This window comes from Petromyzon marinus, chromosome 10 (assembly GCF_048934315.1).
Source record: "Petromyzon marinus isolate PM22_M1 ecotype Great Lakes invasive population chromosome 10, UKy_Petmar_22M1.pri1.0, whole genome shotgun sequence".
NCBI classification, from domain to species: domain Eukaryota; kingdom Metazoa; phylum Chordata; class Hyperoartia; order Petromyzontiformes; family Petromyzontidae; genus Petromyzon; species Petromyzon marinus.
The window spans coordinates 361,709-375,449 of record NC_133676.1 but is presented as its reverse complement, the minus strand read 5'-3'; positions in this window follow the sequence as shown (position 1 = coordinate 375,449).

The window sequence follows — 13,741 nt, the reverse complement described above, 5'->3', positions numbered from 1 at the left end:
CAGAGTAGATATAAGGTTGGAGAAGAAAGGAAAATAAGCGCAGCAAACTGCAAACGTAGGCAAAAAGCCAGGAACAACCAACCAACCTAACAACAGCAAGCCGGGGCTAGACAGGCCATCGAATTAGATAAATCCCGGAGTCAGAGGTCACAGACCAAGGGCTGAGAGGCAGACGAAAACCAGAACTGACTTCAGGGTTAACCCGCCCTCACCTACACGGAGTGACGGAAATTAATGAGGCCTTGAATTGGCGGCGTCAGCGAAAACAGCGGTCACCACACGCTAGAGAGAGTGAGGGTCAAAGAGTGTAGAGAGACTGAAAAGAGAATAAGGGCGGGACCTTAGAGTGTCAACGCATTTCAGCGAAAATAACAGGCTAATAAAAATCAGTGCATTATTTCCTACTTAACATTCGTGTTGGCACCATTCACCGAGGCTTACACAAAACATGAACTGCATAATGACTTGGGCAGTGTTAAACCCAAGGTGGGAAAGAAAGGGAAATCCCGGCCGTCTTTGTATCCCTGCAGCGCGGGGTAGGAGTGTGTATACGCTCGGGGAAACACGAGTCAAACACCACAACGGGAAGCTAACCCAGACCTTGGATTAATACAGAATCATAACTGTGGAACTCTGATGAAATGAAATGTTAACTTAAAACGTTTTAACCATTTCTTTGTGCGTCGGTGAAAGTCGGAGGGAATATCGCCCCTCCCTCCAGGTTGTGCACCCAGACAGAGAGGCGCCTTCGAGACAATTTATAACATTTGATTGTTTTACTTGTGGGTTTTATGGTAGGAGTATGACAACGGAATATACCGTGGGTGATGCACAAGGACACACACTGACACACGTACGGACACACACGGACACAGATACATACGGACAAATCCTGACACAGCAAAAATCGAAAGAAACCCCGCCTTGTGTGCAGGATCCGAGTGAAGGGATTTTTGGGCATAAAAAGAGGATCCTGAACATTGAAACCTCAGTTCGACCGGGGGGTCGACTCAGGAGCGAGCTGCGACCAGCGGGTCGGCTCGACTCGTCCGCAGTTCATCGGAACTCAGCTGAGTTCGATCGGCTCACCGGAGCCGGCCATCGGGGGCTCGACTCATCGGAGCAGCTCCCCATCTCATCTGCAGGCGGGCAAGACCCGCTTGACAGCTCAACTCGCCCCTGCGTGGGTCAGCCTCTGCCGACGCGGAGGTCTCTGCTGCCGCCGGGGTGGTGAGGGTCGCTGTTTGGCGACGAGGCTGCGTGCACACCGTGCATCGCCAGCTGAGTGCGCACCCCGAGTCAACACTCAACCACCGTGCACGCTGCGAGCGAGCTGTGGCGCCATCTACCGACCGCGTCCTGACCTGCAGCAGCGTATCGACGACATCCGAATCCGTTCAACACGGTGACCGCCGAATCGACTGATACGTATGACGCGCACCGCCCCCTCACCACACGACAAGCAGGCGTCTGTTTGACACAAGTTCGACCCCGAACACTGACTATTCAAACAATTCATGTCACTCAAACATTCATGTCACTCAAACATACACGGGTCCTTAAACCAGAAGCCAACACTCAAGTCTATCGGTCATCAGTGGCCGTGAAGGCGTCACAACGAGACCGAGTGTTCATACATATGTCGTTATAAGCGTATCCATAGTTGTCCTCTTTACTATTTAGTGGGCTGTACTCTTAATCGCATAAATATTCAACAGATCCATCAATACGAATTTACTTTTGACACCTTCTCCCGTAGAGCCACGCTCTTGTGGGGAAGGGTGTGTCCCACCAGATCCTCATCAGGCGATCTGGTCCACAATTAATTAAAACTTGGTATCAGGTGAGGTCCTCAGGAGAAAGAAGCACCCCATCGCATGCCCTTACTCCAAGCCATTATGTAGTCAGATAATCTACCGATGTATCTGTTGAGATTTGTGCCTTTAAGAATAATAACTGTTTTATTGTTTTTCTTATCGTCGTATAATCTTTAAAGTACCTTTCGTTCGTAATCGCCGCACGTACTCGCGTACTCTACAGAATAATCACCTGTTCTGAGACCCAGTGTGCTAACAACGTTATAAGGGTTGCATATGATCGATGATCAATAACGAGTGCGATACTGCGGGAATAATTCAAGTATAATCATTCATTATAAGTTACGGTTTTTGTTTAGATAGCATTTGCATGTTCTAATAACTCTCTCCTTCTCTAACAACCATCGCTTTATGCGGGGTCCATGTGTTATCAAAGTGAAATCGTACAGTCGTTGATGATACTGTCTTGATACCGTGTGGATACCGTGTTGAAGTTCCGAGATTGAGAGTTCACATACATATTATAGTTAAGGTTTAATTAGAAAATAAATTGATTAATACAGAAGTGGTCGTGTGATTCTTTCCTGAAATTTTTGCATAAGATCTGTATCCTGCGACGGGATATGAACTCGGGAACCTAAACTATAAACACACCAATCCACACTCATTAAACTTTAAAGCGAATGATATGAACTTGAGACCTAAAATATGAACACTCGGGGAGTGTTAAAGCGAGAATCATTGTATTATGCTGATCAATAATACGAAGTTAGACAACGAGGCCGAATTGACACTAGCGTAACTGCACACGATTGATTGCGTTATCCTGATTGATAACCCCACCTCGTCAACGAGGCGGGGCCTGATTATCATAAAGGCTATCATTAACACAACCACACCCACTCGTATAAATGAATACGATTACCTCTCTAATTAGCATAGTTACACGCATAATTACACGAATTAGCATAATTTCGGATTAATTATGCAAATTTCGAATTTCATTTAATTTTAATTATTTTTCATCAATTTTCACACACCCACATATACAACAAGCTGCAGATAGCTCTGGAACTTCAGGGCGAGGGCAGTGATGAAGATTTCAACATCATACAAGTCCTGAACAGATTTTATTTCAGAGAACACCGCTGTATCGTTCTGAAGCTGAAGTATGTACTGTGTGCTGCTGCCGCCGCCCCCCCCACCCGCCTATAACGTGGTTAACTAACTTAACAAACTTTCATAATATTTTTAAAGTGACCTGGCCACAAATTAAAGCTAAACAAAGTAGCATGTTGATTTTAAATGTGGAGGGGAAAACCAGTGGACCCACAGAAAAATCCAAGTGACCACGGAGAGAACATGCCACTCGCACCAGCATTTCGGCGAGCGGCCCGATGGTGACGGCCGACACCAGCATAGCGGCTATGGGTGTGAAGCGAGGGCGATTCGGCTTGGGTCCCAGGAACGGGATCCGCTCCCCGCTGCCCTCCACGGTGGCGCATCGCTGGCGGGGCTGCACGTTGAGCCCCAGCTTTTCCAGGAGGTCCGTACCTGCAATACACTCGTGGCATAACACACTCGAGACGTAGAATTCCTGGGTGCACACCTGGTGTCCGAGACGGACCTCGAGGGAGATCCTTCCCAGCAACCCCATCCCGGCTCCGCTCGCTGTGTGCAGCGTGCGATCCGGGGCCTGCAGGCGGCTCACGTCAACCCCGAGCACGCTGCAGTGTGCGGCGCTCACGAGTGAGGCTATGGCTCCCGTGTCCAGTAGGATTCGGGTGCGCTGCCCGTTCACCTGTCTTTCCACCAGCGATGTGGCCCCCGTGATTCCTGCCACCAGCTCCCGTAGCCAGTCGCCCGTCCTCACCGCATCCTTGGGTGTTGGGGTCGGAATCTGCGTGGGGGTCACTCGCTCACCATTAATATTATTGTCGTTTTGTTTCGGGACCTCATTGATTGCACCCCTAGGTGGTCCACTCTCTAGGGGGCGTTGGCGTTTAACCCTGGCGCGTTTCTAGCGCGGCCGATCTGAGGACAGTCTCTCACTAGATGTCCCCGGTGGTCGCACAGGTAACATGCCCGGGGGGCGGTTCCGTAGGAGGTCCCCTGTTGTCCACCCCCTCTCCCCCTTCCCGTACGTAGCTGCTGAAGGTCGGCTTCTAACTGGGTCACCCGTCCGGCCAGTCCCCCCACTGTGGGGCATAGCTCACCCATTTCGGATTGAATGGTCTTTACATTTTTGTTCGCTTCGTCCCGTATATCTTTTATACCCGTCTGTATCCCCACTACCCAGCCCGGGGTTGTCTCGCGGGGCCCCGTAGACTCTCTTGCTCGACCCTTTATCGTGCGGGTGAGTCCCTCTTCCTCTTCCTCTGGGCCCAGGCTCGCGATGGCTCGCTCTCGTCCCGGCCCCCGGAGCTGCGCGCGTTGGCTGGAAAGTCTTTCACACTTACGCGCGCGCTCAACAAGGGCGTTAAAGGAAAGGCGGGTGCAGCTTAGATCGGGGTGCCACCATGAGGTACGAGTCAAGTATCGTAGGATTTTCTCTGAGGCGAGGTCCTCAACTGCCTCCGCCGTGTACCCTGGGCGTGCAAGCTGCGTTAGTGTACGCACGTCCTCGACATAGTCACACAAATCCTCGTTGGGTTGGCGGCGGCGTGCCTCTAAGGCGATCTTTGCCTCCTCCTCATTACTCACGCTGAACCCAAGTCAAGTTGGTGCATTAGCTCTGCTAGCTGGGTTTGTGTGCTCGCGGGTAGGGCTTCTGTGAAGTCAGCCGCCCGTCCATCTAAGTGTATGGTTAGTTGCTCTAACGCCTGTGCGTCTATCCACCCATTATTTTTTTTAGCCCCTTAAACGTTGTGGGAAAATACCTTCCATGACGGGGTCCCCTGGCCGGTAAATATATGCCTTATTTTTACGTGGGGTCACGCGGGGGTTCGTACCGCTTCTGACGCCAAACTGTGGGGGCTACCGTCCCCTGCCATCACCGAATTGTCGGGGCCGTTGCCCCCCGACTAAGCCGTTCCATTCATACTACTACCCCCCGGTTGTTCTGTGGGGTTCGGGTTAGCGACCTCCACCGCCTCACCCCCCGGGGCCCCTGACTTTGTTGCCGACCGCGTAGGCATGGCTCAATTAGTGGGGCCGCCTGCTCTACGCTTACAACGCGCTATGTTGTTCAGTGGCGGCGTGCTGCGGTGAGCGCGCTCGCAAAGTAAAACCCCGTCCCGCACGTGAACAAACAGGTACGGTGCGCCGACGTGTGATTCCCTCACACACACGCTCTACGCGCTCAGGCAATAACAAACACGACGCTGCTACCTGCCGAGCCCCGTGCACCAATCCCACGCGAGGGAGTGGGGGGTCGGGGGTGGGAGGCCAGGGGCGTCTGCCGTGCGCGGGCTGCTGATTGGAGGGGGTCACTTCGCTCCGATTTAAAGGGTCGTTTAAACAGCCGCGCGAATACGTGCACGCCAGGCGCCTAGCTCGCTACCTCGCTATAAACAATCGCGCAGGCACGCGACCGCAACACAGTCACACAGGGACGTGAGTGCTAAGCACTACTGTAAACAATCGCACAGGTACGCGAGCGCTAAACACCACCGTAAACAGTCGCGTAGGCACGCGCACGCTGAACGCTCCGCCTCATGGTAAACAACCGCGCATGCACGCGAACACCAAGCATGCTCTACCCTCCTCTTCACACTCCCAAAGACCACACGACACAGTTGATTCCCCTGGTAGCTATTTTATTTACCGCGAGTAACCCGTTAAACTACGCGTGATTGTGTGAGTCAGTGGATGCCAGCCTATTCCCCCTGGGCTCCTAGGCTCAATTTATCCTGGCTATCGTTCCGCTCTCTACCCTCGATTAAATAGCTCAAACTCACCGCTCACTGACTTATGCCTACGTCCACTCTGCTGCGCTGGAAGCTGTAGAAGGGCGATGCTGTGGGTCGTCTCCATAGAGGGTTGAGCCTGGCTGCATTGAAGCTCGTCACACGGACGTCTCGAACGGCTGACCCTAACACCTCGCTGCTCTCGATCTCTTGAAGAAGAACTCTCCTACTGTCTCAATCACCTGCCTTTTATCCTACCTATCACAAAAGGCATTTCCGCGGACCTTGCTTGCCCGTGCCCTTTTGTCCATTCAGATGCCTGGTTATTCTTGTCCCTTTGTTATCTAGATCCCTAATCCTGCCTATAACAAAGGCGTTCCGCTGTTCCCACACCCCGTGCCGCCCTGTCCATTCAGATGTCGGAATGCTCCTGTCCGGTTGTTATTTGGATCCGTAATCTCAACTTTATAACAAAAGGCATTCAGATGCTTCCGCACCCGTGCGGCCCTGTCCATTCAGAGGCCTGGCTATTCTTGTCCCTTTGTTATCTAGATCCCTAATCCTAACAAAGGCATTCCGATCCGTACTCATGCTTGTGTGTGTGCGGTTTCACTCACGGTGGCTCAACGGCCTCTGCCGTGACCACGTAACTTTAATATCAGGTCACGGCGCAGCGGTGCATGTCAGCCTCGGGGGTAGATCGCCCAATTGCCTGCCCGCAGGAAACCATGAAACTTGATCCCATTAGGGGCTTCTGGATAAAAACCTGTCGGCCAGGTGACCTTCCCTCCCGGCTCTACGTGGGGTATGCGTGCATTCATGTGGGGCGGGGGGGGAAGGGGTGGCGAGAGGCACGCCGCGTCGGCGCTGTCACTCCCTGGTGGCGGTGTCACGGCGGTGGGCACGGCCCCGATGGAGCGGCTCCGCTGCGGCGGCACCACAGTCTCTGTGGCTGTGTGCAAGTATTCATCTCTAAGTGTCTGTCTGACTGTCTCTGTGTATCTGAGTGTCTGTACTTGTGACTGTTTATGTGTGTGATGATGATGCTGTTTAAGACAGTGTATACATGCACATATGTATGTTGTTCTTGTGATAATTGTGCAGCTATGGATGTTCATGGGACCCTGGAATACTTGGCTCCGAAACTGTTGCAGGGCTATAGCTTGGCCTGTGGAAAGGATATGTGGGCACTGGGCTGCACGGTGGCGGAGTTGGCGACGGGCAGGGAATTTTTCTGGTCCGACAGCCATGTGATCCCCCTCTCTTTCCTTGGAGTCGTGGGCCATGGAGGGGGGGGGGCGGGGGGGGCAGGAGGGTGGGTGGCCACTTTGTGATCTCTGAATAATGGCCGTCGTATGTTGCGTGTGGTTGTGTGTACACGTGTGCATCTTGTATGTGTGGGGGAGTGGTAGTGTAGCGGTTAGCCTGCTGTGCTAGAAACTGAGTTCGAGTCCAGCTCATGGCCAACACCAGTGACGATGATCTGAAGTGGTCCTGGGCCTCCCCTAGTTCGAGTCAGTCTCAACTGAGTACCTGGTGGAGTGTGTGAAGTACCTTGGTCAACGTGGCCCGCCACCCCTGTCTTTGTGTGTTGCTGCTTTTGCTATTCAATACTAACAGCACTTGCTCCATACAGTGTGCCGAAGCTATACGGGTGACCTTTGTCTTCATATAAACCGTGTGCAGATTCTGGGGATGCCTCCAAGGTACATGGTGGATGCAGCTCCCAACAGAACGCAGTTCTTTGGTGAGTTGAAGGGTGGGGCGAGTGACGGACCGGATTCTGTTTTAGGGAGTGGCCTCGGGCTGTTATATTTTTTTGGAGGGAGCCTCTTTGTATTTTAAATTATTTGGGTGTGTGGGTGGGTAAATTAGTATGTGGGAAAGTGGGTGGTTATGTGGGTGAGTAGGCGAATAGGTTGGTGAGTGGGTGGGTCGGTGTGTGGATAGGCGGATAGGTGAGTGATTGGGAAGGTGGAAGAGTGGATGGGTGGGTGGGTAATGTGAATGCGTGGGTTGATGGATCGGTCAGTAAGTGGGTAGGTGGGTGACGTGGTGGTTGGTGACTTGGTCTCTCCCGCTGTGCATGGCTCCTGCAGACCATCGGGGGAAGATGTTCTGCCCAGGCAAGAAAAGGGTGCCGGGGTGCTTCCCACTTCACAGGGTGCTCAAAAGCGATGACACGGAGTTTGTAGAATTCATCAGCTCCTGGCTGCTGTAAGAACCACCTACTACTCCCACCACCTCCCCACGAAGTTTGCTCCCCTCCATGTGATCGCGACTGCTCTCCACCAATCACCAGGAAGATGTGGAGCCGAGTGGACCTGCCAATAAGTGGTACCACCGGCGTGAAGTTAGCCCTCTGTGGAGGAGTGGGAGGTTTGTGCAAGACGCTGCTGGGCATCAGAGGACTGCCACTGCTACTGCTGCTTCCCCTGCTGCTGTGCGTTCATGGACCTCTTGGGAGAAGGGAAGGAACATCAAAGCTCTCACCATGACTCTCTAACCACGTGGCTGCGTGTGTCCCCCATGCGTATCTCAACAGATGGGATCCGAATTGTCGCATGACGCCAGCGCAGGTGCTGGCTCATAGCTGGCTCGGGACCGTGGCCACCAGCACCACCACCAGCAAAGCCACCACCACCACTGCTGCTGCTGCTGGCAGTGTGAAGAGGTCTGGAGCTGCTGAGCCACGGTAAGCCACTACCTGCTTGTCTCGTGGTCAAGGAAGTCTATAGGGGCGTGCGGGGCCTGGGGCTAATCACAACATGTGGGCCTTCGAATCGCGGATAAATCCTCTTTCGGTCTTAATTAGAATGATGCATGTGATGTCATTACTTGTGAGACATTCCGGTGCGATAGCCTACGTGTTAAACGTAAGTAATGTCTGACACTGTGACACCGAAGCGCAGGGCCCCCCAAAGCATGGGGCCCGGTGTAGTCGGCCCCATGCACCGTACCTGGGGAACGACTCTGCTCCTGTATGTGTGTTTAGTATCGATTTCTTTTTATTACTACGACTACGCTTATTTAGCCAGCACGAGCCTCACTCAGTCTCAAGACTCTTTTTCAGAGGGTCCTGCCAAGTTGTTTGCAGTACAGAACAAATTTACTGCTACTGCTGCTGTGTGATCCGAATTGAGTGATTTGAAGATTAAATTTCCAACACTGGCGGGGATGTCCATCCAACACTTGTTGCACAGCGTGTGTGTGAGGCTTCCATTGCCAAACCCAAAGGAATGGAAGTGAAATTTTAATGTGCAATTTTATTGATGGACTTTGTGTTGTCTTGGTGTGGTCTGGGGCAGTTTTTTATTCAGTTTTTTTTTGCCTTGCCCAAGCTTGCTTTGAGTATTGAAAAACTGACAGGATTTGATTTATACAATTTGTATTTATATGCTTTATTTTTTTGTGTGACTTCCTTACACTTTGCACTCCTTTTGGTTTTGTTTTGTTGTTGTAATCTGCTCAACACCCACTCACCAATCACTCTCACGCCTGCCTACCCACCCACTGACTCTCACACCCACCCACCCACCACTCACTCTCACCCACCCACCACTCACTCTCACACGCATATACCCACTCTCACACACACCACTCACACCGACCCACCCACCATTCACTCTCACGCCCACCCACCACTCTCACGAATCACTCACGCACACCCGCCCACTCACTCACTCACACCCACTCACCACTAATTCACGACTCTCATGCCCACCCACTAACCCTCACCCACACCCACCCACCACTCACTCTAACACTCTCCCACCCACCCACCCACTCACTCTCACGCCCACCCACCACTCACTCTCACAACCCACCCACCACTAACTCTCACACCCACCCACTCTCACGCCCGCCTACTCGCTCACCACTCACTCCCACATCCAGCCACCAAACACTCACCACTCACTCTCACGCCCACCCACCACTCACTCTCACACCCACCCACTCTCCCGCCCGCTCACTCACCACTCACTCTCACGCCCGTCCAATCACTCACCACTCACTCTCACACCCAGCCAACAATCGCTCACCACTCATTCTCACACCCACCCACTGTTACGCCCGCTCACCCACCCGCCACTCATCCTCACACACTCACTCAACACTCATTCTCACACCCACCCGGTGTTTGCGGTCGCGTGCGTATTTACCGAGCGCGTTTTACGCAGGGGGTTTACGTGGCGGCTATCGCATTAAGGGTTCGGCGTGGTGCGTAATTCTGGCGTGTGTGCAAGTAAGGCTGCGCTGCGCACTAACTCATTACCTGCGCCAGCGCTCGCGCAGCAGCCGCGCTATTTTTAGCGCGTGCACGTGGTGGGCAGCAGGTCCGGTTGTGCGCGCGCCCGCAGCCCCCGCAGCGTGAGTGGTGGTTTACGTGGGGGGTGGGAGGCAGAATAACGTGAGGCGGTGGAGAGCCAGCAACGAGCCATGTCCCACAGAGAGGATGCTGGTGCGGGGAGGCCGATGACTCGATCGGCGGCAGCCCGGCGTGAAGGAGAGGAGGTCCAAGGGGGAGAGGAGGAGGGGGGCATCAGCCCTCACACACCATCTAGCCATTTCTAGCGTATATACGGTGCTCAGCCGCCATCTTGTGTGGGGAAGGCGCCCAAACCACCAGACGGCCACCCACCATTATTTCACGTGGAAGGCGTCCAACCGCCATCTTACGTAGGAAAGGCGCACAAACGCCCTCTTAGGTAAGGAAGACGGCAAACCGCCATTGTGCGTGGGGAAGGTGCCCAACCGCCATTTTACGTTGGGAAGGTGGCCAATCGCCATCTTAGGTAGGGACTTTGCCCAACCACCATCTTGCGTGGGGAAGCCGCACAACCGCCATTTTACGTGGGGAAGGCGCCCAACCGCCATTATGCCCACCCTAGCTGGGCATTATAACCCCACCCTTCCTGACCATTATAACCCACCTTACCTGGCCATTATAACCCCACTCTACCTGGCTATTATGACCCCACCCTACCTGACCATTATAACCCCACCCTTCCTGACCATTATAACCCACCTTACCTGGCCATTATAACCCCACCCTACCTGGACATTATGAACCCAGACCCCCACACGGCACTGAGGATCGAAGGCACCAAACCCCACGAAAAAAAACGTCTGCAACGTTTTTCACATACTGGTGACTTCATATATAATTATAACAATCATATTTACAATAATAATATACAAAACTACACACGTACAATGCAATTTTAACACACACCACGTGTTAGGGTTGTAGCCTGAGATAAGGGGGGCCCTGGGTAAGCTACTGGTGAGTGTGTGGTGGGGTGAGCGTGTGGTGAGTGCAGTGAGTGGCTGTGTCCAGTCCATGTCTGGCGGCCGCTCTTCAGTCGTCTTCCACAGCTGGTCTCCACGATAGTGAGTGTGGTGAGTGGGTGTGTGGGGTGAGTGAGTGTGGGTGGCTGGGTGTGTGTGGGGTGACTGTGTGTGTGTGGGTGGTGCGGTGCTGCTGCTCGTGGTGGTGGTGGATGGCACCGACTCCACCACCACCACCACCACCACCCCGCTACTCTGCCGTGGGCTGCCCACCACACAGCAGCAGGCGGCGGAAGATCGAGGAGAGCGCCCTGCCCATATGGGCCAGACCCCTTTGCTTCTTTTTCTTCTTCTTCTCCTGCTGCTGTTGCACCTCCTCCTCTTCCATCTGCTCATCCTCTTCTGTCTTCTCGTCCACTTCCATCTGCTCCTCGTCTTCTGTCTTCTCCTCCACTTCCATCTTCTCCTCTTCCTCTGTCTCATCCTCCTCCTCCGTCTGATCCTCGTTCTCCTCCTCCTCCACCTCCTCTGTCTCATCCTCATCCAGCGATGATGACAAGGATGATGATGATGGGGGCTTTTTCTCCGACTCAGCTCTGTGGAGAGAGAGGCAGCAGCACCACAGCAGCACATCATCATAATATTCGTCATGCTGGTACTACAGCCAGAGGTCGCGATCGGTCCCCACGGCCAGAAGTGGACCTGGCCATCACAAATGAAAGCAGCTCAACCAAGTGGCTGATGTCATCATCATCATCGTCACGTGGGGATTCATAGCGGCAGACCAAATACTAAATTCATATAGATACTCAGAGACCCATACAGACTCACAACGACCCATACTCAGAGACCCTGCACTGAGCATACAGAGGGAGTCTCACCGTAGATCCGCAGCTCCAAAGGCCTCGCTGGTGATGGGGGTGGCCTCGATGGTGGTGGGGGTGGCCTCGCTGGTGGTGGGGGTGGCCTCGCTGGTGGAGGGGGTGGCCTCGCTGGTGGTGGGGGTGGCCTGGATGGTGGTGGGGGTGGCCTCGATGGTGGTGGGGGTGGCCTCGATGGTGGTGGGGGTGGCCTCGATGGTGGTGGGGGTGGCCTCGACGGTGGTGGGGGTGGCCTCGACGGTGGTGGGGGTGGCCTCGACGGTGGTGGGGGTGGCCTCGACAGTGGTGGGGGTGGCCTCGACGGTGGTGGGGGTGGCCTCGACGGTGGTGGGGGTGGCCTCGACGGTGGTGGGGGTGGCCTCGCTGGTGGTGGGGGTGGCCTGGATGGTGGTGGGGGTGGCCTCGATGGTGGTGGCGGTGGCCTCGATGGTGGTGGGGGTGGCCTCGATGGTGGTGGGGGTGGCCTCGATGGTGGTGGGGGTGGCCTCGATGGTGGTGGGGGTGGCCTCGATGGTTGTGGGGGTGGCCTCGATGGTGGTGGGGGTGGCCTCGATGGTGGTGGGGGTGGCCTCGATGGTGGTGGGGGTGGCCTCGATGGTGGTGGGGGTGGCCTCGATGGTGGTGGGGGTGGCCTCGATGGTGGTGGGGGTGGCCTCGAATGTGGTGGGGGTGGCCTCGATGGTGGTGGGGGTGGCCTCGATGGTGGTGGCCTCGATGGTGGTGGGGGTGACCTCCATGGTGGTGGGGGTGGCCTCCATGGTGGTGGGGGTGGCCTCCATGGTGGTTGGGGTGGCCTCCCTGGTGGTGGGGGTGGCCTCCATGGTGGTTGGGGTGGCCTCCATGGTGGTGGGAGTGGCCTCGATGGTGGTGGGGGTGGACTCGATGGTGGTGGGGGTGGCCTCGATGGTGGTGGGGGTGGCCTCGATGGTGGTGGGGGTGGCCTCGATGGTGGTGGGGGTGGCCTCGATGGTGGTGGGGGTGGCCTCGATGGTGGTGGGGGTGGCCTCGATGGTGGTGGGGGTGGCCTCGATGGTGGTGGTCTCGTTCTGGAGCCAGCCGTGACTCAGCGCCTGCTCTGGTGTCATGCGGAGTTCTGGATCCCACCTGGGGAGGCGGGGGGGATGGAGACAGGGGAGGTGAGGATTTGACGTTCCCATCTGTACGTGTGTGTGTACGTGTGTGTGTGTAATGGACAGCGGTGGTGTTATGAACCCGGCAGAAACCCGAGTTAGATTCCTGCACACGGCCAACACCAGTGACAGCAATTATATTATCTGAACTGGTCCTAGGCCTCCCCTAGGTCGACTCAGCCTCAAATGAGTACCTAGTGTAAACATCGCCACTGGGGAGACAAAGGTGGCCGGACGTGGTGGTGCTAGCCACCCACCTCCTCTGTGTGTGCCACAGTGCCGGAGGCCTTCATAGGCGGTGCTGCTACTCGCTACTACTAACAGCACTTGCCCCTACAATCTGATAGAGTCTACACGGGGGATCTTTGTCTGTGTATAGGCGCTGCTACTCGCTAGTACTAACAGCACTTGCCCCTACAGTCGGCTTGAGGCTACACGGGCGGTATGTGTCTGTGTTCTTACTGCAAGCAGCTGCTAATGAAGGCCACAAGCTGAGCTCCACATCCCCGCAGCACCAAATGCAGGGGGACACTTGCCGGGAGTCGTTTCCTGGCCGGGCAGTGAGGCTGGCCGGCCTCATCTGTAGGACAGAGACAGAGAGAGATATACATACACACAGAGAGGGAGATAGAGACAGAGAGATACACAGAGAGACAAACAAAGAGGAAGAGAGACAGAGAGAGAGACACATACACAGACAGAGACAGAGAGATGGAAAGAGAGACACACAGAGAGAGGCACGCACAGTGTCACCAACCACCTACCCACCTACC